This window comes from Triticum aestivum, chromosome 6B, assembly GCF_018294505.1.
Source record: "Triticum aestivum cultivar Chinese Spring chromosome 6B, IWGSC CS RefSeq v2.1, whole genome shotgun sequence".
NCBI lineage: Eukaryota > Viridiplantae > Streptophyta > Magnoliopsida > Poales > Poaceae > Triticum > Triticum aestivum.
Genome location: NC_057810.1, coordinates 665,894,107 through 665,921,464, shown reverse-complemented (window position 1 = coordinate 665,921,464; position 27,358 = coordinate 665,894,107). Strand labels below are relative to the sequence as shown.

General features: G+C 41.7%; 1 pseudogene; it reads left to right on the top strand.

Annotated features, from left to right (window-relative positions):
• On the top strand, positions 1 to 27,358 carry LOC123138912 (cyclic nucleotide-gated ion channel 17-like; annotated as a pseudogene).

Here is a 27,358-nt window from a genome sequence, read left to right as displayed (position 1 = left end):
TCCACTTTGTCGCCTCCCTCACTCGAACTCCTCGGCCTCGCCGGCTCTTCAGTCCCGCCCTCACCGCCTTGATCACATCCCACCGCGGACTCAGAGGAGACCAGCCACCCGCTGTCTCGCCGCCGGATTCTGCTGCTGATCGAGTTGGCGCACTTGCTTCGAGCGGCCGGCCTCTTCCTGGCCGGCGTAGCTTGGCTGACTGGCATCGTGCTGAGCCGCTGAAGCAGACGGAGGACGAGATGGCGCTCGGCAGGCAGCGGATCGTGAGGTGAGCCGCGGGAGCTAGCTCTCCGGTCTGTTTGCTTTTTGCTTCCGCGCGTGCTTCGGGCATGGAGCTCGACAGGATAACTCTGGTTCGTATTATTATTAGTCTATTGTAGTACTAAATCTTTGAGGCCCTGTTCGGATAGCCGTTTTCGTTTTAAATACCCTTCGTTTTTATTTACTTCACATATTAGCTTTGGTCAAAGTCAAATTTTGTAAACTTTAACAAAGTTTATAGATTAAAATATTAACATATACAATAAAAAATCAATACCATTAGATTCATTATTGAATACACTTTCACATCATATAGGTTTGTAATTGTGAATGTTCATATTTTTTCTATAAATTTGGCAAAATTTTATGAAGTTTGACTTCAGTCAAACCTAGTATGCAGAATAAATAAAAACAGAGAGAGTACATGTCTCGGCCCGTCGTTTTATTTCCAGATGTAAATTGCTCAGTGGCAATATGCGTGTAGCTGAAACGGCTCCGTATCGAATTACATCCATTCCAAGCGCGTCCTGAGTTGGTAAGCTACACTAGCATGGAGCTTCTCCCCCTATTTGGTTGATCTGGTCGGTAGAAATTAGCATCACCTACACTAAACGACGATGCAAAATGTTTTCATCTAAACTAAAAAACTGTCGATGGAGAACTAAATTTATTTAAAGTAGAATGTTGCTCTGTTTACATGATATACTCCCTCCGTTTCTGAATATAAGTCTTTTTAGAGATTTTACTGTAGACTACATATGGAGCAGAATGAGTGAATCTTCGCTCTAAAATATGTCTACATCTGTAGAATGAAGAATATTTCTTCTGAATTGTAAATAATTATAGTCCATGTTGTTAGTAAGGAACAAGAGTCCATTTTCTTGTGCACGGTTCAGATGTTGGGGCAATCTGGTGCTAATTAAGGTCCAATCCGACTAATTTTTTGTGCTGCTCCCATTATTTACAGGTTCGATGAGGAGATGGGGATGCCACCGCCACCAATTCAACAGAAACAGGCAGCATTACCTGCTATTAAACTTGGTGTCGCGAGCTCAGGGAACATACCAATTCAACAGAAACAGGCAGCATTCCCTGCTAGTATTAAACTTGGTGTCGCGAGCTCAGGGAAGAACAAGATTTTCGACCCATCAAGTGACTTCATCTTGACGTGGAACCGTGTTTTCCTTTTTTCGTGCTTCCTTGCTCTATTCATAGACCCCCTGTACTTCTACATCCCAAAAATTGTCTACGGCGCCGCATATTCCTGTGCTGGGACAGACAGACATTTAACCATCATCCTTACATTCTTCCGATCAATTACCGATCTTTTCTATGTGATTCACATCATAATTAAGTTCAGAACTGCATTTATTAAAACGAGCTCAACCTTGGGGATTTTTAAAGGAGGAGATCTTGTCACAGACCCTGAAGAGATTGCATGGAAATATTTGAGATCTGACTTTGCAATTGATGTAGTGGCTGCATTGCCTTTGCCACAGGTAACTTGCTAATCTCCTTTCTTGTTCCAAGTGGAATGTACTTAAGTAGTACTAATGAAGTAATGATCCCTGGTTTTAGGATTTTGGTCAAGTATTTGCAATATTTGATCTTATTTAACACGGATATGCTATATTAAGTGTGAGATTGTAAGATAGGGATGAACTCAAATAATTTTCTTCATTGCAATTGCAATACGAACATTTTGTGAAAATGTGTGAGTGCAGCACTCCACTGGACACGGTGAAGAAGTATGATAGGCATTCAACCATTCTCTCTCTAAACCAGCCCTTGGGATTGTCTGTAAAGGACATTCCAGAAAAAGATTACCTGAAATTAAATTTCTGCAGTTTCAGTAGAGTGGGTTATTGTAAAGATTTTTTTTCTTTCTTTTTTCAAAACTTTGAGGGGCCTCAACCTGATGGTGTGTTCCTGCACCCACGTTCATATTAAGTTATGTTACTGGTTCAACATGGGCAAATTCCTTTCCTGAAATGAAATTCGAGATTCTAATGCAGAAATTGTGAATTGTTTATGTTCTGTAAGGGCAAATATCTTGTCTACTTATGAATCTACTAATGTGCAGATCATAGTTTGGTATGTCATACCAGCTATCAAATATTCCATTGCTGAGCACAACAATAACATCCTGGTGCTTATAGTTCTTGCTCAGTATCTTCCAAGACTATATCTCATATTCCCTTTAACTTATGAAATTATCGAAGCTACTAAAGTTGTTACAAAGACTGCTTGGCAAGGGGCTGTATACAACCTGCTGCTTTACATGATAGCTAGTCATGTACGCTATCTGTATACTTTCATATGCAACCTTTCATCGTTTCATATGTTGAAGTTCACCAAATTCGTGTTAAATGTACTGCTCAAGTTTTTATTTTTTAGTTCATTTATTTATTATGTCGCAAGTTTCTTAGTATCCCTGTTCCACTTCATTCAGGTGTTAGGTGCACTATGGTACTTGCTATCTGTTGATCGCCAAACAGCTTGCTGGAAAATAAGTTGCAGGAATGAAACTAGGTGCGATATTAGGTACCTACATTGTGATATGACACCAAATCAGAAATGGGCTAGTACAACTGATGTCTTCCATAGCTGCAATGCTAGTGATACCAGCATCACCTTCGACTATGGCATGTTCCTGCCTGCACTGTCCAATCTAGTGCCTGCTCAGAGTTTCTTGATAAAGTTGATCTATTCCTTTTGGTGGGGTTTACAGAATCTAAGGTATTTCTGTACTGGACATCTTGATATCAAACTAGAGTACTAAGTGAGAACTTACGTTGCAATTTCCTTTTACAAACCAGTAGCACTTTGATACCATTATATACTTATGTAAGTTGAAAGCTTTGATGAAAACCTAGGATCTTACTCTTTCAGTTTCGGCTGAATAACATTGGGAAATTAACTTAGAAGTTCCTGTAGTGTTATCATAATCTTTTTATCAGTTGTGAGGATTGATAAGTGGCTCTCTGACATGGTATATCTCCCTTCCATTTTCTTGACAGTTGCTATGGCCAGACTCTTTCTGTTAGCACCTACGTTGGTGAGACACTGTTCTGTATATTCTTGGCAGTATTCGGTCTTGTTTTGGAATCATCTGGTATGGTCTTGTTTGCATATGTGATTGGAAATGTGCAGGTACATTTTACATCTTGCGCTCTCTATATTGTAGAAGTTCATTATTCATGTGCATGAAGTTTACCATTTTAATCATCTCTAGTATTATTGTTAGAAATAAATCTAGTAGGATTGACGTGATTGGATCTCAAGCCCCTAGTCATTAGATCACCTAGTTGCATAGATCAGAGAGATAGTTTAGGATCTTACTACCAATGGAAGCAACCATTGGTGAAGGCGATGCGAAGTCCCGTGCTTGCTCGATGCAAGTATGATGCAGGCTCAGTGTAGATGCTCGCAGCGGGTAGCGGCATCCCTCTAGGCGCCAGCGGCACTGCCCTAGCACCGGAGCAGAGGTAGGAGAAGGCCTTCCCGTTGCACAGCTCTCCCTCAGATCGGATTAGGGTTTTGGGATTTAGGAGGGCGGAGTAGACGCACGTGAACAGGTCAGGTTGTGAGTGACTGGCTGACACCCCTCTTTATATGTGGCGCTGGCGATCAGGGGACCTAAACCACGTTGGTTTGGGTCGCCCCCGATCAGGGCGCGTTAGTTGGGTCGAGGGGGTACGAACGTTGGTTCGTGACCTCCTCCCCTTAACGTAACTTATATTCTGGTTTATCTCTTTGGCCCATTGGGCCTTAGATCAATTCCAACATTCTCCCCCTTGATTATTAGGCTCAATAACTTTTGCCCATTCTCCATAGGAATGATATACCAGAGTAAGGTGTTACAACAGCCGATGAAAGGCCATTGAAACTCAATAATCATAGCACACATCCTATTTCGAAATGGGAAACATTTTGACTTAACATGAGTAGTTTATATTAGCGGTCCCATAATTCCAGGATCAAAAGGCTTCCATTAAACCCATGCTGGCTACGTGCTCACCAAAAATATTGGGTGGTAAGCCTTTAGTAAGAGGATCCGCAAGCATACGTGTCGTACTGATATGATATGCTTAACAATAATAGTTTGATCCTGGATTCTATGTTGAACAACACGGTACTTTAGGTCAATGTGCTTGGCAGCAACACTTGACATGTTGTTATTCGCATAGAAAACCGCGGGTTCATTATCGCACTACAATGTTAGTGGTTTGGAAATATTGTCAACCACTTTAAGTATGGGAAGGAAATTCTTTAGCCATACAACCTGCCCAGTGGCCTCAAAACATGCTAGATATCCCACCTGCATCGTAGATGAGGTAACTATCGTTTGCTTGGAGCTTTTCCACGATATGACTCCTCCTGTGAGTGTGAATATATAATCTGATGTGGATTTCATACTATCCACACACCAAGCAAGATCAGAGTCTGAGTAACCAATAACTTCCAGGTTATCGGACTTTCTATATGTAAGCATGAAATTTTTAGTACCTTGCATATAACGCAAGACTTTCTTTGCCACCTTCCGGTGGTCCGGTCCTGGATTAGATTGAAATCTGCTAAGCATCCCGGTTACAAAAGCTAAGTCAGGGCTGTTGGGAAACGTAGCATGCAATTTCAAAAAAATTCCTACGCTCACGCAAGATCTATCTAGGAGATGCATAGCAACGAGAAGGGGAGAGTGTGTCCATGTACCCTTGTAGACCGAAAGCGGAAGCGTTTGACTACGTGGTTGATGTAGTCGAACTTCTTCTCGTTCCAACCGATCAAGCACCGAACGTACGGCACCTCCGAGTTCTGCACACGTTCAACTCGATGATGTCCCTCAAACTCTTGATCCAGCAAACTGTCGAGGGAGAGTTTCGTCAGCACGACAGCGTGGTGACGGTGATGGTGAAGTGATCCGCGCAGGGCTTCGCCTAAGCACTATGACAATGTGACCGGAGGCGTAAACTGTGGAGGGGGGCGCCGCACACGGCTAGGAATCAATGTTGTGTGTTCTAGCGGTGCCCCCCATGTATATATAGGTTGGAGTGGTGGATAGGCAACCAAGGGGGCGCCCAAGTAGGAGGAATCCTACTTGGGCCCCTAGTCCAAGTCGGCCTCCCCCCTTTCCTTTTACCGAAGGGGGAAAGGGAAGAAAGGGGGGAGGAAGGAAGGGGGGGGGGGCGAATCCCCACCTCCTTCTCCTATTCGGCCTCCTTCCTTAGGGGGGGGGGTGCACCACCCCTTGTGGGTTGGTGTGCTTCCCTCCTATGGCCCATAAGGCCCATTATTCCCCCGGGGGGTTCCGGTAACCCCCGGTATGCCCCGAAACACTTCCAGTGTCCGAATATCATCATCCTATATATGAATCTTTACCTCTCGACCATTTCGAAACTCCTCATCATGTCCGTGATCTCATCAGGGACTCCGAACAACATTCGGTCACCAAATCACATAACTCATATAATACAAAATCATCATCGAATGTTAAGCGTGCGGACCCTATGGGTTCGAGAACTATGTAGACATGACCGAGACACCTCTCCGGTTAATAACCAACAGTGGAACCTGGATGCTCATATTGGTTCCCACATATTCTACGAAGATCTTTACCGGTCGTACCGTAATGACAACATACGTTATTCCCTTTGTCATCGGTATGTTACTTGCCGGAGATTCGATCGTCGGTATCTTCATACCTAGTTCAATCTCGTTATCGGCAAGTCTCTTTACTCTTTCCGTAATGCATAATCCCACAACTAACTCATTAGTCACATTGCTTGCAAGGCTTATCATGATGTGCATTACCGAGAGGGCCCAGAGATACCTCTACGATACTCGGAGTGACAAATCCTAATCTCAATCTATGCAACCCAACAAACACCTTCGGAGATACCTGTAGAGCATCTTTATAATCACCCAGTTACGTTGTGACGTTTGATAGCACACAAGGTATTTCTCCGGTATCCGGGAGTTGCATAATCTCCTAGTCGAAGGAATATGTATTTGACATGAAGAAAGCAATAGCAATAGAACCGAATGATCAACATGCTAAGCTAACGGATGGGTCTTGTCCATCACATCATTCTCCTAATGATGTGACCCCGTTCATCAAATGACAACACATGTCTATGACTAGGAAACTTAACCATCTTTGATTAACGAGCTATTCTAGTAGAGGCTTACTAGGGACACTGTGTTTTGTCTATGTATCCACACATGTATCAAGTTTTCGGTTAATACAATTCTAGCATGAATAATAAACATTTATCATGATATAAGAAAAATATAAACAACAACTTTATCATTGCCTCTAGGGCATATTTCCTTCAGTCTCCCACTTGCACGAGAGTTAATAATCTAGATTACATTGTAATGATTCTAACACCCATGGAGTCTTGGTGCCGATCATGATTTGCTCGTGGAAGAGGCTTAGTTAATGGGTCTGCCACATTCAGATCCGTATGTATTTTGCAAATCTCTATGTCTCCCTCCTTGACTTGATCACGGATGGAGTTAAAGCGTCTCTTGATGTGTTTGGTTCTCTTGTGAAATCTGAATTCCTTCGCCAAGGCAATTGCTTTAGTATTGTCACAAAAGATTTTCATTGGACCCGATGCACTAGGTATTACACCTAGATCGGATATGAACTCCTTCATCCAGACTCCTTCATTCACTGCTTCCGAAGCAGTTATGTACTCTGCTTCACACGTAGATCCCGCCATGATGCTTTGCTTGGAACTGCACCAACTGACAGCTACCATTCAATATAAATATGTATCCGGTTTGTGACTTAGAGTCATCCGGATCAGTGTCAAAGCTAGCATCGACGTAACCATTTACGACGAGCTCTTTGTCACCTCCATAAACAAGAAACATATCCTTAGTAATTTTTAGGTACTTCAGGATGTTCTTGACCGATGTCCAGTGATCCACTCCTGGATTACTTTGGTACCTCCATGCTAGACTTATAGCAAGGCACATATCAGGTTTGGTACACAGCATAGCATACATGATAGAACCTATGGCTGAGGCATAGGGAATGACTTTCATTTTCTCTCTATCTTCTGCAGTGGTCGGGCATTGAATCTGACTCAACTTCACACCTTGTAATCCAGGCAAGAACCCTTTCTTTGACCGATCCATTTTTAACTTCTTCAAAACTTTATCAAGGTATGTGCTTTGTGAAAGTCTAATTAAGCGTCTCGATCTATCTCTATAGATCTTGGTGCCTAATATATAAGTAGCTTCACTGAGGTCTTTCATTGAAAGACTCTTATTCAAGTATCTTTTTATGCTATCCAGAAATTCTATGTCATTTCCAATCAACAATATGTCATCCACATATAATATTAGAAATGCTACAGAGCTCCCACTCACCTTCTTGTAAATACACGCTTCTCCGAAAGTCTGTATAAAACCATATGCTTTGATCACACTATCAAAGCATATATTCCAACTCCGAGATGCTTGCACCAGTCCATAAATGGATCGCTAGAGCTTGCACACTTTGTTAGCACCTTTAGGATCAATAAAACCTTCTGGTTGCATCATATACAACTCTTCTTTAAGAAATCCATTAAGGAATGCAGTTTTGACGTCCATTTGCTAGATTTCATAATCATAAAATGCGGCAATTGCTAACATGATTCGGAGAGACTTAAGCATCGCTACGGGTGAGAAAGTCTCATCGTAGTTAACTCCTTGAACTTGTCAAAAACCTTTCGCGACAAGTCAAGCTTTGTAGACAGTAACATTACCATCAGCGTCAGTCTTCTTCTTAAAGATCCATTTATTCTCTATGGCTTGCCGATCATTGGGCAAGTCAACCAAAGTCCATACTTTGTTCTCATAAATGGATCCCATCTCAAATTTCATGGCCTCAAGCCATTTATGGGAATCTGGTCTCATCATCGCTTCCTCATAGTTCGTAGGTTCGTCATGGTGTAGTAACATGACTTCCAAAACAGGATTACCGTACCACTCAGGTGTGGAATGTGCTATGGTTGACCTACGAGGTTCAGTAGTAACTTGATCTAAAGTTTCATGATCATTATTATTAGCTTCCTCTCTAGTTGGTGTAGGCATCACTGGAACTGATTTCTGTGATGAACTACTTTCCAATTCGAGAGAAGGTACAATTACCTCATCAAGTTATACTTTCCTCCCACTCACTTCTTTTGAGAGAAACTCCTTCTCTAGGCAGGATCCATTCTTAGCAACAGAGATCTTGCCTTCGAATCTGTGATAGAAGGTGTACCCAACAATTTCTTTTGGGTATCCTATGAAGACGCACTTCTCCGATTTGGGTTCGAGCTTATCAGGCTGAAGGTTTTTCACACAAGCATCGCAACCCCAAACTTTAAGAAATGACAACTTAGGTTTCTTGCCAAACCATAGTTCATACGATGTCGTCTCAATGGATTTAGACGGTGCCCTATTTAAAGTGAATGCGGCTGTCTCTAATGCATAACCCCAAAACGATAGTGGTAAATCGATAAGAGACATCATAGATCGCACCATATCTAATAAAGTACGGCTACGATGTTCGGACACACCATTACGCTTTGGTGTTCCAGGTGGCGTGAGTTGTGAAACTATTCCACATTGTTTTAAATGAAGGCCAAACTCGTAACTCAAATATTCGCCTCCGTGATCAGATCGTAGAAACTTTATTTTCATGTTACGATAATTCTCCACTTCACTCTGAAATTATTTGAACTTTTCAAATTTTTAAGACTTGTGTTTCATTAAGTAGATATACCCATATCTGCTCAAATCATCTATGAAGGTCAGAAAATAGCGATACCTGCCGCAAGCCTCAACACTCATCGGACTGCATACATCGGTATGTATTATTTCCAATAAGTCAGTGGCTCGCTCCATTGTTCCGGAGAACGGAGTCTTAGTCATCTTGCCCATGAGGCATGGTTCACAAGCATCAAATGATTCATAATCAAGTGATTCCAAAATCCCATCTGCACGGAGTTTCTTCATGCGCTTTACACCAATATGACCTAAACGGCAGTGCCACAAATATGTTGCACTATCATTATCAACTTTGCATATTTTGGCATCAATATTATGAATATGCGTATCACTACGATCGAGATTCAATAAACCATTTATATTGGGTGTATGACTATAGAAGGTTTTATTCATGTAAACAGAACAACAATTATTCTCTAACTTAAATGAATAACTGTATCGCAATAAACATGATCCTATCATATTCATGCTCAACGCAAACACCAAATAACATTTATTTAGGTCAAACACTAATCCGGAAGGTAGAGGGAGTGTGCGCTGGTGATCTTATCAACCTTGGAATCACTTCCAACACACATCGTCATCTCGCCCTTAACTAGTCTTTGTTCATCTTGCAACTCCTGTTTTGAGTTACTAATCTTAGCAACTGAACCGGTATCAAATACCTTGGGTTACTACGAACACTAGTAAAGTACACATCAATAATATGTATTTCAAATATACCTTTGTTCACTTTGCCATCCTTCTTATCCGCCAAGTATTTTGGGTAGTTCCGCTTCCAGTGACCATTCCCTTTGCAGTAGAAGCGCTCAATTTCAGGCTTAGGTCTAGCTTTGGGCTTCTTCACGTGAGTGGCAACTTGCTTGTCATTCTTCTTGAAGTTCCCTTTCTTTTCTTTTGCCCTTTTTCTTGAAACTAGTGGTCTTGTCAACCATCAACACTTGATGTTTTTTCTTGATTTCTACCTTCACCGATTTCAGCATCGCGAAGAGCTCGGGAATCGTTTTCGTCATCCCTTGCATATTATAGTTCATCACGAAGTTCTAGTAGCTTGGTGATAGTGACTAGAGAACTCTGCCAATCACTATCTTATCTGGAAGATTAACTCCCACTTGATTCAAGCGATTTTACTACCCAGACATTCTGAGTACATGCTCACTGGCTAAGCCATTCTCCTCCATCTTGTAGGCAAAGTACTTGTCAGAGGTCTCATACCTCTCGACATGGGCATGAGTCTGAAATACCAATTTCAACTCTTGGAACATCTTATATGCTCCGTGGTGTTCAAAACGTTTTTCCTGGTTCTAAGCCGTAAAGCATGGCACACTAACTATTAAGTAGTCATCATATCGAGCTTGCCAAACGTTCATAATGTCTGCATTTGCTCCTGCAATAGGTCTTTCACCTAGCAGTGCATCAAGGACATAATTCTTCTATGCAACAATGAGGATAATCCTCAGATCACGGACCCAGTCCGCATCATTGCTACTATCATCTTTCAACTTAGTTTTCTCTAGGAACATATCAAAAACATAGGGGAGCTACAACGCCAGTTATTGATCTACAACATAGAAATGCAAATACTATCAGGAATAAGTTCATGATAAATTAAGTCCAATTAATCAAATTACTTAAGAACTCCCACTTAGATAGACATCGCTTGAGTCATCTAAATGACTATGTGATCCAAATCAACTAAACCATATCCGATCATCACGTGACATGTAGTAGTCTTCAATGGTGAACATCTCTATGTTGATCATATCTACTATATGATTCACGTTCGACTTTCGATCTCCAGTGTTCTGAGGCCATGTCTGTACATGCTAGGCTCGTCAAGTTTAACCCGAGTATTCCGCATGTTGATAACCCACAAGTATAGGGGATCATTTTGAGCCTTCTTCGATAAATAAGAGTGTCGAACCCAACGAGGAGCTAAAGGCAGAACAAATACTCCCTCAAGTTCTATCGACCACCGATACAACTCTACGCACACTTCACATTTGCTTTACCTAGAATAAGTATGAAACTAGTTTGTAGGAGTGACGCTAGAACTACTTTGCAAGAATAAAACTTGAAGTACTTTGCAAGATAATAAAAGTTAGGTGTTTAGTGAAAGGGTTTGTGTTGATAACAAGTACTGGTAATCATTCTTGTAATTTTATATGAGGGAGGCATGAGCTAACATACTTTCTCTACTTGGATCATATGCACTTATGATTGGAACTCTAGCAAGCATCCGCAACTACTAAAGATCATTAAGGTCGTGAAACACAACCATAGCATTAAGTATCAAGTCCTCTTTACTCCCATATGTCATACCCCACTTACTTGGGTTTAAGCTTCTGTCACTCTCGCAACCCACCATTAGAGAACCATGAACACATTGCAACACCCTACAGCAGGGGCCCCTCACGTTTGCGCGAGAACGGAGGGCACCATAGGACAACACCATAAATAAATTATACAATCATACCAACCAAGAACCCATAGGACAAAACGGATCTACTCAAACATCATAGGATAACCATAAATCATTGGGAAATAATATGTGGAGTTGAGCACCATGTTTAAGTAGAGATTACAGCGGGGAGAAGAGGTGTTACACCGCTGCATAGATGGGGAGAAAGTTGGTGTTGATGGTAGCAAGATTGTTGACATAGATCTCCGTCCCGATAGTTGCCCTGGCGGCACTCCGGCGCCACCGGAAGCGAGGGGGAGAGAGCCCCCCTCCTTCTTCCTCTTCCTTGGACTCCCCCTAGATGGGAGGAGAGTCCCCCCTCTGGTCCTTGGTCTCCATGGCGGTGGAGGGCAGGAGCCCCTCCGAGATTGGATCTCCCTCTCTGTTCTCTTCTGTTTTGCGTTCCCGAGATCTGGCCATTCACGGTTTCTTAAATTCCCGGAGATCCGTAACTCCGATTGCGCTGAAATTTTTACATGATTTTTTCCATAAAGTATCTTTCTTGCGCCAGAAGAAGGGCCCCAACCGACCTTTGAGGAGGGCACAAGACACTTGGGCGTGCTAGGGGGTGCCTGGTATGCCCTGGTGGGTTGTGGGCTCTGTAGGCCCCTGTTTGCGTTGATTCCACCTCCCAAAAATCACATAAATTCCAAAATAAATCTCTGTAAATTTTTATCACGTTTGGACTTCATTTGATATAGATTTTCTGCGATACAAAAACATGCAACAAACAAGAACTGGCGCTGGGCACTGGATCAATAGGTTAGTCCAATAAATCATATAAAAAGTTTCCAAAAGTGTATAAAAGTTTTATAATATTGGCATGAAACAATCAAAAATTATAGATACGACGGAGAGGTATCAACATCCCTAAGCTTAATTCCTGCTCGTCCTTGAATAGGTAAATGATAAAAAAATAATTTTCGATGTGGAATGCTACCTAGCATAAACTTGATCATATATCTAATCATGGCATGAATATTAAGACATAAGTGATTCAAAGCTATAGTCTATAATTTGACATAAAGGCATCAATACTCATGCATCCCAACAAACAATCATGTCTTTCAAAATATCAATGCTAAAGAAAGCTATCCCTACAAAATCATATAGTCTTGTCATGCTCTGTCTTCTTAACACAAAGTATTTATCATGCACAACCCCGATGACAAGCCTAGCAATTAGTTCATACTTTTTAACGCGCTTCAACTTTTACAACGCTCACGCAATACATGAGCGCAAGCCATGGATATATCACTACAGGTGGAATAGAGTACGATGATATGGGTAAATATAAAGAAGACAAAAAAGTAAGAAAGTCTCACATCGACGCGGCTAATCAACGGGCTATGGAGATGCCCATCAATTGATATCAACGTGAGGAGTAGGGATTGCCATGCAACGAATGCACTAAGAGCTATAAGTGTATGAAAGCTCAATATGAAAACTAAGTGGGTGTGCATCTAATCCTATAATGAAAAATTCCCACTAGTATATGAAAGTGACAACATAAGAGACTCTCCATATGAAAAACATGGTGCTACTTTGAAGCACAAGTGTGGTAAAGGATACTAACAATGCCCCTTCTCTCTTTGTTTATTATTTTTTTCTTCATTTTTCCTTTTTCTTTCTTTCTTTTCTTTCTTTTCTTTCCTTTTTCTTTTCTTTTTCTTTTCTTTCTTTTTCTTTCTCTCATTGTCCGGAGTCTCATCCCGACTTGTGGGGGAATCATAGTCTCCATCATCCTTTCCCCACTGGGGCACTGCTCTAAAAATGAATAATGATGATCATCACACTTCTATTTACTTATAACTCAAAAGAAATAAAAATTACAACTTGATACCTATGACAAAGTATGACTCTATATGAATGCCTCTGGCATGTACCAGGATGTGCAATGATCTAGCATAGCATGTATGAAAAATGATGAATGGTGGATGAGCCACAACTACTATGTTAGCTATATGATCATGCAAAGCAATATGATAATGAATGCTCAAGTCATCAAATGGAAGCGGTGGAAGTTGCATGGCAATATATCTCAGAATGGCCATGGAAAAGCCATAATAGGTAGTAAGGTGGCTGTTTTGAGGAAGATATAATAAGGCTTATGTATGATAGAGCGTATCATATCACGGGGTTTGGATGCACCTGCGAAGTTTGCACCACGTCTCAATGTAAGAAAGGGCAATGCATGACACCGTAGAGGCTAGCAAATTGCGGAAAGGTAAGAGTGCGTATAATCCATGGACTCATATTAGTCATAAAGAACTCATATAGTTATTGCAAAAGTTTATTAGCCCTCGAAGCAAAGTACTACTACGCAGATAGATTGATAGGAAAAGACCATCGCTCGTCCCCGACCACCACTCATAAGGAAGACAATCAATAATAAATCATGCTTCAACATCACAACATAACGAGAGACTATACGTGCATGCTTCAGGAATCACAAACGTTAACACCAATATTCTTACTAAACACAACCATTTACTAGTACCTCCCACATATTACCATCTCTATATCGCAAAACTATTGCAAGGAATCAAACAGATCATATTCAGTGATCCATAAGTTTTATGTAGGGTTTTATGACTAACCATGCAATTGACCAATTCCTGTTGACTCTCTAAATAGATATAAGTGAAGCATGAGAGTTTAATTCCTTCTACAAAATACCATGCTCTAATAAATATAAGTGAAGCAAAAGAGCATTCTTCAAACAGCGGTTTTCTATGTGAAGAGGAACATGCAATCCAAACTTCAAATGATATAAGTGAAGCACATGAAGCATTCTATAAAGCCATACTCAAAAGATATAAGTGAAGTGCAATTATCGTTCTATAAATCAACCATGGACTATCTCATACCAGCATGGTGCATAAAAGAAAAGTGAAAAATAAACACAAAAGACGCTCCAAGATTTACACATATCACGTGAACGAAATGAATCCGAAAACATACCGATACTTGTTGAAGAAAGATGGGATGCCTTTCGGGGCATACCCAAGATTAGATGCTTGAGTATCCTTGAATATTTACTTGGGGTGCCTTGGGCATACCAAAGCTTGAGCTCTTTCCTCTCCTCCTTCTCCTCACATCGAGACCTCCTCGATCTTAGAACACTTCATCCACACAAAACTTTAACCAAACTTTTAGTGGCGGGGTTAGTGAATATGGTAATGAAATCCCATGATGTACTGTTGTAACATTATTGTATAATTATAAACAAACATTACCCACTGTATTCTATCACAATTCTATGGCCCCAAGTCAAGGAGGCTTCAACAAGAATTTAAACATACGCAAATAATGAAGCTATAACAGCAATCTGTGAAAACATGACAGTCTGTAAAGATTCAAACATCCACCATACTTCTATAACTCTAAAAATTATGAAAACATTAGGAACAATAAACATTTTGTATAGAAAGACAGTACAAAAGGTTTCAGAACTGTTTGACATTCCAGTAAAAAATATAAAATCGTGCAGTACAACCAAAGTTTATGTTTTGCACCGCACAAGCCAACAAGCAATTTAAACATCCTAAAGGCAAATCTTGGCACATTATTTTTCTAATACAATGGGATTGTACAAGGGGATAATTATTTTTGTTGAAAAGTTCCTGTAATTAAGATTCACAAAGTTTCCGTGAGCATGACCAAAGTTCAAGGAGCTCCCCCATTTCAATAATGCTTGACTCTCTCAATTTCACTTTCCTTTTTGAAAAGTTTTGGGTTTCCCTCTATGTTTTTTTGTTTTTAAACTTTATAAAAGAACTCAACAGAAATAAATGACTCTCTAAAACTTCCGGGTTGTCTCCCTGGCAGTGCTTTCTTTAAAGCCATTAAGCTAGGCATAAAGTGCTCAAGTAATGAATCCATCTGGATCCCAAGGTATATCAAAGCCAATTTTAATTAACAATGATTTGGCATTTAGTAATGAGCACAAAGCAACATATATCATGCAATGACGAAGTCTAACTCTCTTCTTATGCATCGGCATGTCACAAAATAACAATTCATGCACATCAAGTAAAGGCCAATACATAGCATAACCAGTTTCTTGCAATTTCTATCGTGTTGGAAATATAGAGAGGCGGAGATGTAGTTCCTCTCTCATAATAATTGCAAGTAGGACCATCAAGCACATGCACATTATATTCATCAAAATCATCATGTGTAGTAGTAGAATGCAACCCATCAATATAATCCTTAATAAGTGCAAACTTCTCCGATATAGTGTAGTCTGGAGAATTCAAAAAGATAATAGGACTATCATGTGTGGGTGAAATAGCAACAATTTCATTCTTAACATATGGAACTATAGCAAGTTCATCCCCATAACCATAATTCATATTGGCATCTTGGCCACAAGCATAGCAAGCATCAATTTCATCGAAAAGGGATATTTCAAATGAATCAATGGGATCATAACAATTATCATAGCATTCATCCTTCGGTAAGAACGAAGGGGCATTAAATAATGTATGAGTTGAAGAGTTACTCTCATTAGAAGGTGGGCACCGGTAGCTAATCCGCTCTTCCTCCGTTTGTTCTTCGCTCTCCTCATCATCTTTTTCATCCAATGAGCTCACAGTTTCATTAATTTCTTCTTCCATAGACTCCTGCAAAATATTAGTCTCTTATTGGACAGCGGAGTTATTCTCAATAAATACATCAATATTGTAATTGTATTTATAATTATCATAGCAACATTTAAGGATAGCAAGATTTTTAGGTCTATAAACTAAATCATCAAAATCTTCAAACTTTTTAAACAAATATTCAATTTCATAAGCACCCTTAAAAGCAACAAATTCTTCAATTCGTTCCACATCATAGCAATCGTATATACCATTAGCATAAGAAGCTACGGTTTCATTATCATTAAATTTGCATGAAAAGGGAAGATGTGGAGCATTCATCCTAGAGCAACAAGTATAATCATATCTAGAGCATAGATTCCAAGCATACCACTTCAATACATGAATTTGATCCCATAACAATTTCCCTTTATGAATCAAGCGATAATTCCTAAAGTATTCACGTTTATCCCACGTTACTCCCATTATATAGTTGAATGGGGTTTTCTCAGGATTATCAAAGTAGTGCGTAATATCTTTCACATAACAAGAATCGAGGGTTTTAGGAGGTTCCCCATCTCCATGAGTAGCAGGTACAACTAATTTTTTTAGTGTTTCGTGTTCCATATCCATAACTAAAGATAGAGAACAACTTAGAATAGGAAATAAAAACTACTTGGTGATAAAGCAAACAAGCACACACGAGAATATTCACCCCATGCTATAACTCCCCGGCAACTGCGCCAGAAAAAGGTCTTGATAACCCACAAGTATAGGGGATCGTTTTTAGCCTTCTTCGATAAATAAGAGTGTCAAACCAAACGAGGAGCTAAAGGCAGAACAAATATTCCCTCAAGTTCTATCGACCATCGATACAACTCTACGCACACTTGACGTTTTCTTTACCTAGAACAAGTATGAAACTAGTTTGTAGGAGTGATGCTAGAACTATTTTGCAAGAATAAAACTAGAAGTACTTTGCAAGATAATAAATGTTAGGTGTTTAGTGAGGGTTTGTGTCAACAAGAAAGTTATTTGTCCCCAGGCAACCGATAACAAGTACCAGTAATCATTCTTGTAATTTTATATGAAGGAGAGGCATGAGCTAACATACTTTCTCTACTTGGATCATACGCACTTATGATTGGAACTCTAGCAAGCATCCACAACTACTAAAGATCATTAAGGTTGTGAAACCCAACCATAGCATTAAGTATCAAGTCCTCTTTACTCCCATACGTCATACCCCACTTACTCGGGTTCAAGCTTCTGTCATTCTCGCAACCCACCATAAGAGAACCATGAACATATTGCAACACCCTACAGCGGGGGCCCCTCACGTTTGCGCAAGAACGGAGGGCACCATAGGACAACACCATAAATAAATTATACAATCATACCAACCAAGATCATGATTAACCCATAGGACAAAACGGATCTACTCAAACATCATAGGATAACCATAGATCATTGGGAAATAATATATGGAGTTGAGCAGCATGTTAAGTAGAGACTACAACAGGGAGAAGAGGTGTTACACCATTTCATAGCGGGGGAGAAAGTTGGTGTTGACGGTAGCAAGATTTTTGATGTAGATCGCCGTCCCGATCGTTGCCCCGGTGGCACTCCGGCGCCACCAAAAGTGAAGGGGAGAGAGCCCCCCTTCTTCTTCTTCCTTGGCCTCCCCCTAGATGGGAGGAGAGTTCCCCCTCTGGTCCTTGGTCTCCATGGCGGCAGAGGGGCGGGAGCCCCTTCGAGATTTGATCTCCCTCTCTGTTCTCTTCTGTTTCGCGTTCCCCAGATCTAGCCCTTCACAATTTCTTAAATTCCCGAAGATCCGTAACTCCGATTGCGCTGAAATTTTTACACGATTTTCCCCCATAAATTATCTTTCTTGCGCCAGAAGAATGGCCCCTATCGACATTCGAGGAGGGAACAAGACACCCGGGCACGCCAGGGGGTGCCTGGCACGCCCTGGTGGGTTGTGGGCTCTGTGGGCCCCCGTTTGTGTTGATTCCACCTCCCAAAAATAACATAAATTCCAAAATAAATCTCTGTAAATTTTTATCGCGTTTGGACTTTGTTTGATATGGATTTTCTGCGATACAAAAAACATGCAATAAACAGGAACTGGCACTGGGCACTGGATCAATTGGTTAGTCCAATAAATCATATAAAAAGTTGCCAAAAGTGTATGAAAGTTGTATAATATTGGCATGAAACAATAAAAAATTATAGATACAACGGAGACATATCACATGTGCAAAACTGTCTTGCACCCGTTGTATGTGAACATAGAGCTTATCACACCCGATCATCACATGGTGTCTCGGCACGACGACCTGTCGCAACGGTGCATACTCAGGGAGAATACTTATACCTTGAAATTTTAGCGAGGGATCATCTTATAATGCTACCGCCGTACTAAGCAAAATAAGATGCGTAAAAGATAAACATCACATTCAATCAAAATATGTGACATGGTATGGCCATCATCATCTTGTGCCTTTGATCTCCATCTCTAAATCACCGTCATGATCTCCATCGTCACCAGCTTGACACCTTGATCTCCATCATAGCATCGTGGTCGTCTCGCCAACTATTGCTTCTACAACTATCACTAACGCATAGTGATAAAGTAAAGCATTTACATGGCGTTTGCACTTCATACAATAAAGCGACAACCATAAGGCTCCTGCCAGTTGCCGATAACTTTTACAAAACATGATCATCTCATACAATAACGTATATCACATCATGTCTTGACCATATCACATCACAGCATGCCCTGCAAAAACAAGTTAGGCGTCCTCTACTTTGTTGTTGCAAGTTTTACGTGGCTGCTATGGGCTTCTAGTAAGAACCATTCTTACCTACGCATCAAAACCACAATGGTGATTTATCAAGTTTGTTGTTTTAACCTTCAACAAGGACCGGCCGCAGTCAAATCCGATTCAACTAAAGTTCGAGAAACAGACACCCGCCAGCCACCTTTATGCAAAACTAGTTGCATATCTGTCGGTGGAACCGGTCTCATGAACGTGGTCATATAATGTTGGTTTGCGCCGCTTCATCCAACAATACTGCCGAATCAAAATAAGACACTGGTGGTAAGCAGTATGACGATCACTGCCCACAACTCTTTGTGTTCTAATCATGCATATCATCTACGCATAGACCTGGCTCGGATGCCACTGATGGGAAACGTAGCATGGAATTTCAAAAAATTTGCTATGCTCACGCAAGATCTATCTAGGAGATGCATAGCAACGCAAAGGGGAGAGTGTGTCCACGTACCCTCGTAGACCGAAAGCAGAAGCGTTTGACAACGCGGTTGATGTAGTCGAACTTCTTCTCGTTCCGACCGATCAAGCACCTAACGTACGTCACCTCCGAGTTCTGCACACGTTCAACTCGATGACGTTACTCGAACTCTTGATCCAGCAAAGTGTTGAGGGAGAGTTTCGTCAGCACGATGGCGTGGTGACGGTGATGGTGAAGTGATCCGAGCAGGGCTTCGCCTAACCACTACGACAATATGACCAGAGGCGTAAACTATGGAGGGGGGGGGCCGCACATGGCTAGGAATCAATGTTGTGTGTTCTAGCGGTGCCCCCCACATATATATAGGTTGGAGAGGAGGAGAGGCAGGCAAGGGGGCACCCAAGTAGGAGGAATCCTACTTGGGCCCCTAGTCCAATTTGGCCTCCCCTCTTTCCTTTTATCGGAAGGGGAAAAGGGAAGAGAGAGGGGGAGGAAGGAAAGGGGGACCGAACCACCACCTGCTTCTCCTATTCGGCCTCCTTCCTTAGGGGGGGGGTGCACCACCCCTTGTGGGATGGTGTGCTTCCCTCCTATGGCCCATAAGGCCCATTATTCTCCCGGGGGGTTCCGATAACCCCCCGGTACTCTGATATGTACCAGTATGCCCCGAAACACTTCTGGTGTCTGAATATCATTGTCCTATGTATGAATCTTTACCTCTCGACCATTTCGAGACTCCTCGTCATGTGTGTGATCTCACCCGGGACTCCGAACAACATTCAATCACCAAATCACATAACTCATATAATACAAAATCGTTATTGAACGGTAAGCATGCGGACCCTACGGGTCCGAGAACTATGTAGACATGACTGAGACACCTCTCCGGTCAATAACCAATAGCGGAACCTGGATGCTCATATTGGTTCGCACATATTCTACGGAGATCTTTATCGGTCGTACCGTAATGACAACATACGTCATTCCCTTTGTCATCGCTATGTTACTTGCCCGAGATTCGATTGTCGATATCTTCATACCTAGTTCAATCTCGTTACCGACAAGTATCTTTAATCATTCTGTAATGCATCATCCCGCAACTAAGTCATTAGTCACATTGCTTGCAAGGCTTATGATGATGTGCATTACCGAGAGGGCCCAGAGATACCTCTCCGATACTCGGAGTGACAAATACTAATCTCGATCTATGCCAACCCAACAAACACCTTCAGAGATATCTGTAGAGCATCTTTATAATCACCCAGTTACGTTGTGATGTTTGATAGCACACAAGGTATTCCTCCGGTATCTGGGAGTTTCATAATCTCATAGTCGAAGGAATATGTATTTGACATGAAGAAAGAAATAGCAATAAAACTGAACGATCAACATGCTAAGCTAATGGATGGGTCTTGTCCATCACATCATTCTCCTAATGATGTGATCCCGTTCATCAAATGACAACACATGTCTATGGCTAGGAAATTTAACCATCTTTGATTAACAAGCTAGTCTAGTAAAGGCTTACTAGGGACACTGTGTTTTGTCTATGTATCGACACATGTATCAAGTTTCCGGTTAATACAATCCTAGCATGAATAATAAACATTTATCATGATATAAGGAAATATAAATAACAACTTTATTATTGCCTCTAGGGCATATTTCCTTCAAGGGCGTGTACATACTTGAGCATACATGATGCTTCGACAGCTGAAGCATAAGGAACCGACTTAACCTGATCAGTTTCATTTTGGTTACTTGGACATTGGAATGTCCCAAACTTATCATCCTTGACTATGGGGCAGGTGAGATAGAGCACTTACGCATATTGTATTTCTTTAGCACTCTCTCAAAGTATGCCTTCTGCGATAGTCCTAATGTTCCTTTGGACCTATCTCGATGTATCTCAATGCCAAGGACATACGAGGCTTCACCGAGGTCCTTCATGTCAAATTTTGTGGATGTAAATCTCTTGGTCTCATGCATAATATCTTTATCGCCGCAAGCCAATAGAATATGATTCACATATAGGACTAAAATTGTGAACCTACTGCCTTTAAATTTAACATATATGCAGTTGTCCACTTCATTTTCTTTAAAACCAAAAGTTCTAATAATCTTGTCGAACTTGAGGTACCACTTCCTTGAAGCTTGCCTCAAGTCATATATGGATTTCTTTAAATGACATGCCATATGTTCTTTTCCTTCCATGACAAAACCTCCAGGATGAGTCATGTAAACTTCTTCGTTTAAGTCACCAATTCAAAATATCGTCTTGACATTCATTTGATGCAGCTCTAAATCATAATGAGCTACAAGTGCCATGACAATTTTGAAATAATCTTTGGCTGGCACATGTGAGAAGATCTCCTTATAATCGATCCCTTCTCTCTGTGTAAAACCTTTTGCTACAAGTCTTGCTTTGAAACTTTCGACGCTCCCTTTGGAATCATATTTGGTTTTGTAGACCCACTTGCAGCCTACCCTTTTGGCTCCATCAGGAACTTCTACTAAGCCCTGAACATCATTCGAGATCATAGATTTCGATTCGTCTTCCATGGCCACCAACCATTTGGATGAGTCTTCACTTTTAGTGGCTTCCTTATATGAGGTCTGATCTTGTACCTTCCCTATGTCATTTTCATCCTCACACATGAAAGTGACATAATCGCTAGAGATGCCATTTTTCTTTTCCCAATGTGATCTTCTCATAGGCTCATTAATTAGTATGTGCATTTCTTCTTGCCCGAGAAGGTTGAGGATTAACACTAGGTTGAGGATGATCATTTGGCTGAGGGTCCTCATCATGCTGAGGATCTTCATTATGCTGAGGCTCCTCGTCAGATTGAGTATCCACTTCAGGTTTGGGATCACTAGTAGGTGTCTCATACATATTAGGCATAGGGATAAAGTTCTCTTGGATAGTCAGGGATGGAACATACACCCGCTTCTCCTCAAGATCAATCACCGTAACACTTCATTATCCTCAAAAAACACCGCTTGCCTGGTTTCCACAAAATTGATGGTATGACCTGGGCAATAAAAGCGATATCCTTTTTTTACGAGGGCACCCAATGAAAAAACAACTAACTGTCTTTGGGTCCAACTTCTTAATATGTGGATTGGTCACGTTAGCTTCAGCTGGGCAACCCCACACACGCATGATAATTCAAACTCGGTTTCTTTCCCGCCCACATCTCATAAGGTGTGCCCGGTGCTGACTTAGTTGGAGAAAGATTCAGGATGTGTGCATCTGTTTTCAATGCCTCCATAGAAAGACTTATTAGTAAACTTGCATGACTAAGCATGCTACATACCATATCCATCAGAGTGCGGTTGCAACGTTCAGTCACGCCATTTTGCTAAGTTCACCAGGCATTGAATATTGGGTAATAATTCCATTTTCAGCAAGATATTTCGAGAATGGTCATGGACTTTGCTCATAAGGAGCATGCCTGCCATAATATTCTCCCCACGATCAGAATGTACTACTTTGATCTTTAGATTGAGTTGATTTTCAACCTCGGCTTTATAAATCTTAAATTTTTCCAAAGCCGCTGAAGGAGTGGGATGTGAACAACTTGCCTTAGTGCATTGCTTAGGCTTTGGAGGATTCTTTTTGAAGAACTGTATTTTGTTAGGCACATCATTGCTATGAGCATTATTCTCATGCTTCCTTTTTTCAGAGTTAACATGGAAAGCTTGATCTTTCTGTTCACTCTCATTCTCTCTTCCTCCTGAACGCAATGTGCAATGAGTTCAGGTAGTTTCCATTTGATTTCAAGAGAATTATAGTTTATCTTGAATGGATTGAACTGTGAGGATAATGACCTAAAAACTAGGAGCACAAGAAGCTCTTCGTTCAAGTCACACTTCATGGTTTTAAGCTTTGCCGCGGCATTTCTCATACTTAAAATGTGCTCCCTCACGTGCCCATATAATATTTTGCAAGCAGCTTGTGCAAAAGCTCATCTACATACACTCTCTCTGAGCCCTTAAATTGTACTTCCACCGATTTCAAATATTCGGCGGCATTTCCTTTAGCGGGAATAGCACCTTTAATTAATCTCAGTTGAGATGGAGAAGTTCATAATTAGGAGCAGCATTCTATTTGACCTCTCCCACTTCTCAATTTTAGCATCATAGGCTTTCTTAAGCTCAACATACCCAGTGACACCCTTTTCAGGTTACACTAGTTTACTTTCCCTCAGTGCGGGGTCAACCTCATGCCATCCAAGTGCAATAGCAACAAGTCCTTCCATGTTTGGAAGTTGTTTCCCGTGAGTGGCTTGATGTTTTGAAAACCACGAGGACTGGGAGCTATCATCATTTCAAAATATCATAAGTAAAGGAAAAGAACATCATAATTAAATTAAATTGCATACAAATTAACCTACATTAGTTTGAGCAATTTTCATGCAAAAATCAACTCCAAATTATATCACTGTTGGGCATAAAATAATAAGGAATCAACAGGGTGATTCAAAATTGTAAAAGAACATTGGTCTCTATCACAAAAAAGGATAACATTTATATGCCATAAAATGGCACAAACATTAATTTCATAAGAGTTTTCTAAATAAAATTTCTCGTTGGTTCCATTTCATTTAGAAAACTAAAGCATAATTTATAACATAATTTTTCTAGCTATTTTTAATTTAATACAATGCAAAACATTTGGAGGATAATCATTACACCAAAAATGCACTGAACAAAAAGAAAAAAGAACGCCCAGAATTTTAGTTTGCCTAATAGCCCACGGCTACCCATTATGCAGCGGTCCAACAGCGAAAAACTCATAAAAGAAAAAACTGGTCACGCTGGGCCAAGACAACCTGGGCTGAGGCCCAGTCGCAAAAACGGCTCGTCAAGCGACCGAAGGCTCATACGATCTTGTCCATCGGATCGAGCCGATGGCCTCGATTGCCCCAAAGCGAAGCAAAACCAGGACCGGGTCAAACCCTAGCCCCCCTCCACGATTAACCCGGATCGACGACGACACCACGGTGGCGAGTGGCTCCCCCGCCATGGCGGCCCAGTGGTTACGCTCAACGAAGCAGCGTGCCGCGGACTGAGTCCGGGGCGCTCCTCCGGCGAGCGTGGCTACTGGCATCGTGAGCATGACGTTCTGAGGCGCGTGCAAGGAGGCATTTCACCAGTGTCTGTCGGCACAATCTTTTGGCGGGGATGGCCACGTGCTGAGGTGAACCACCCACGGCACGCGCGCATCCATTAGGGCACAGCGTCGATGGCTGCCACTCCATCATTCCACGCGACGTCCCGAAGGACGGCGATGTCCGGCTACGGCGTACACGCACGGCGGCGGCCGTGTGGACCCGGAAGGTCGGCGTCATCTGGGTGAGCCCGTCACCTTTTCTCTTCTTTCAATTTCATTCATCATTTGGGCTCTGATTTGGGATTTGCATTTCTAGGGTTTGAACAACATTGGGGGGGGGGGGATCTAGGGTTTCGGTTTCACACGAAATTGGTGAAAAATATTGGATTTTACATAATCATGGAATCCCCTCCTAATTGCTTAACCAAGCTAATAGTGCTAATTGAACATTTAACTTAAAAGCGGAAGCATGGCTTAATTACTCTAACCGAAAGGATTGAGCATCTTCAGTAGATAATTAGCACTAACTCGTAGCCTATTAGTCATTAACCGAAAAGTATAAACCCTAGGCATTAAGCATTGACTGTAACAGAGGAATTTAATCTTGACCATGAACCATAAACTTAAACCACAATCGTTAGTACGTAATCATGATCAATGATTTAAACATATCATATTTAGGGATCTAATTTAGGCTTAATTAGCTCAAGATCCATTGTTAGAAAAAAATCCAGTAGGATTGACGTGATTGGATCTCAAGCCTAGTCATTAGATCACCTAGTTGCATAGATCAGAGGGATAGTTTAGGATCTTACCACCAATGGAAGCAGCCATTAGTGTAGGCGATGCAAAGTCTCGTGCCCGCTCGATGCAGGCGTGATGCAGGCTCGGTGTAGATGCTCGCAGCAGGTAGCGGCGTCCCTTCGGGCGCGAGTGACACTGCCCTAGCACCGGAGTAGAGGTAGGAGAAGGTCTTCCGGTCGCACAACGCTCGCCCAGATCGGATTAGGGTTTTGAGGTTTAGGAGGGCAGAGTAGACGCACGTGAACATGTCAGGTCGTGCGTGGCCGGCTGCCACCTCTCTTTATATGTGGCGCTGGCGATCAGGGGACATAAACCATGTTGGTTTGGGTCAGCCCCGATCAAGGTGCGTTAGTCGGGGTCGAGGGGGTATGAACTTTGGTTCGTGACCACCTCCCCTTAACGTAACTTATATTCTGGTTTATCTCTTTGGCCCATTAGGCCTTAGATCAGTTGCAATAAATGGCGGTAGGTATGTCGTTTCATTTGGTTTCATTCTCCACCTCCTTCCAAAACCATGTCCTGCATTAACTCAATCAAATCAAATCATACCAAAACCTCAACTAAATCAAAACTTTATTTGCCTTCCCCACCCATAGCCGAATCAAATCAAATCATACCAAAACCTTAACTAAATCTAAAATATTCTTGCCTGCCCCTACCCATACTCAAATCAAATCAAATCTTACCAAAAGTCTAGAATATGGTGGGTGTAAGGTATATATCGGGCACGATTGATGCTGAACCACTATAATATGTATGCCCACGTTGCAATGCACGGGCAATTACAACTGTTTTTTAGAACATAATATCTTACATTGTTATCATTGCAGACCTCCCTCCAATCTATCAATGTGACAAGGGAGGATGAGTGGAGGTTACACCAAAGAGATGCGGAGGAGTGGATGAGACGTCGTCAACTTCCTAATGAACTGCGGGAAAGAGTTAGACGATTTATGCAGTTCAAGTGGCATGCAACTCGAGGTGTGCATGAAGAGGATGTATTGAAGTTTCTACCAGAGGATCTACGACGTGACATTAAACGCCACCTTTGCTTGGAGCTTGTTCGCCAGGTAACTACTTCTACACGATTTTTTTTTGAAAGATAGGGGTTTCCCCCTGCCCTAACTTTTATTAAAAAGCAAAGGCGAAACCAACTACTTCTTCTACACGATTATATGTAAATACACAACGAATCCACGTTTGAAACTTCCTGGTTTGCCTTTTGGACTGGACTTCTTGTTATCATTTGTCATGTGCTAATCTCTCTTCTATTGTGAGGTTTCAGGTTCCCTTTTTCTCCCAGATGGATGACCAACTTCTAGATACCATCTGCGCGCGTCTTGTATCATCACTGTGCACAAAGGGCACATACATTGTTCGTGAGGGTGATCCGGTGACTGAGATGCTTTTCATCATTCGTGGAGAACTAGAAAGCTGGACAACAGATAGCCTCACAGGCTTGTTCACTTCAATTAACCTTAAAGCTGGTGATTTCTGCGGTGAGGAACTTCTTGGGTGGGCTACTGTCCCGAAGCCTACCGCCAGGTTGCCATCATCCACTCGTACAGTGAAGGCGCTCACAGAAGTGGAGGCCTTCTCACTTAAGCCGGAGGATCTGAAGTTCGTGGCCATGCAATTTAGCAGTTTGAACAGCAAGAAGTTGCAGCACAGTCTCCGTTTCTACTCACACAAGTGGAGAACCTGGGGCGCGCGCCTCATCCAAGCTGCTTCGCGGCGGTACAGGAGGAGAAAGATGGCCAAGGGCCTGAGATCAGGAGACGCTAATGGTGAAGACGACCCTCCACGGAAGAAGAATCTGTAAGAACGATGGCCACGAAAATAATGGCTGGGAACATGAAAGGGCTTCAGGCCATAAAAGACCTGTCTACACTAAAGAAGCCGGAGGAGGAGCCAGATTTCCCAGCTGAACCTTATGTGTAAGGTAGTAACTTATATCCTGTCCATAACGGGCACTGATCCTGCTAGCTCTGCTGCCAGTTAGTCAGTCTTTGCCGCATGGAGGGGACTATACCTAAAAAGATTTTCGCGCCGCTTTATATATAAAGCACCGACTAGAGATACAAATCCGGA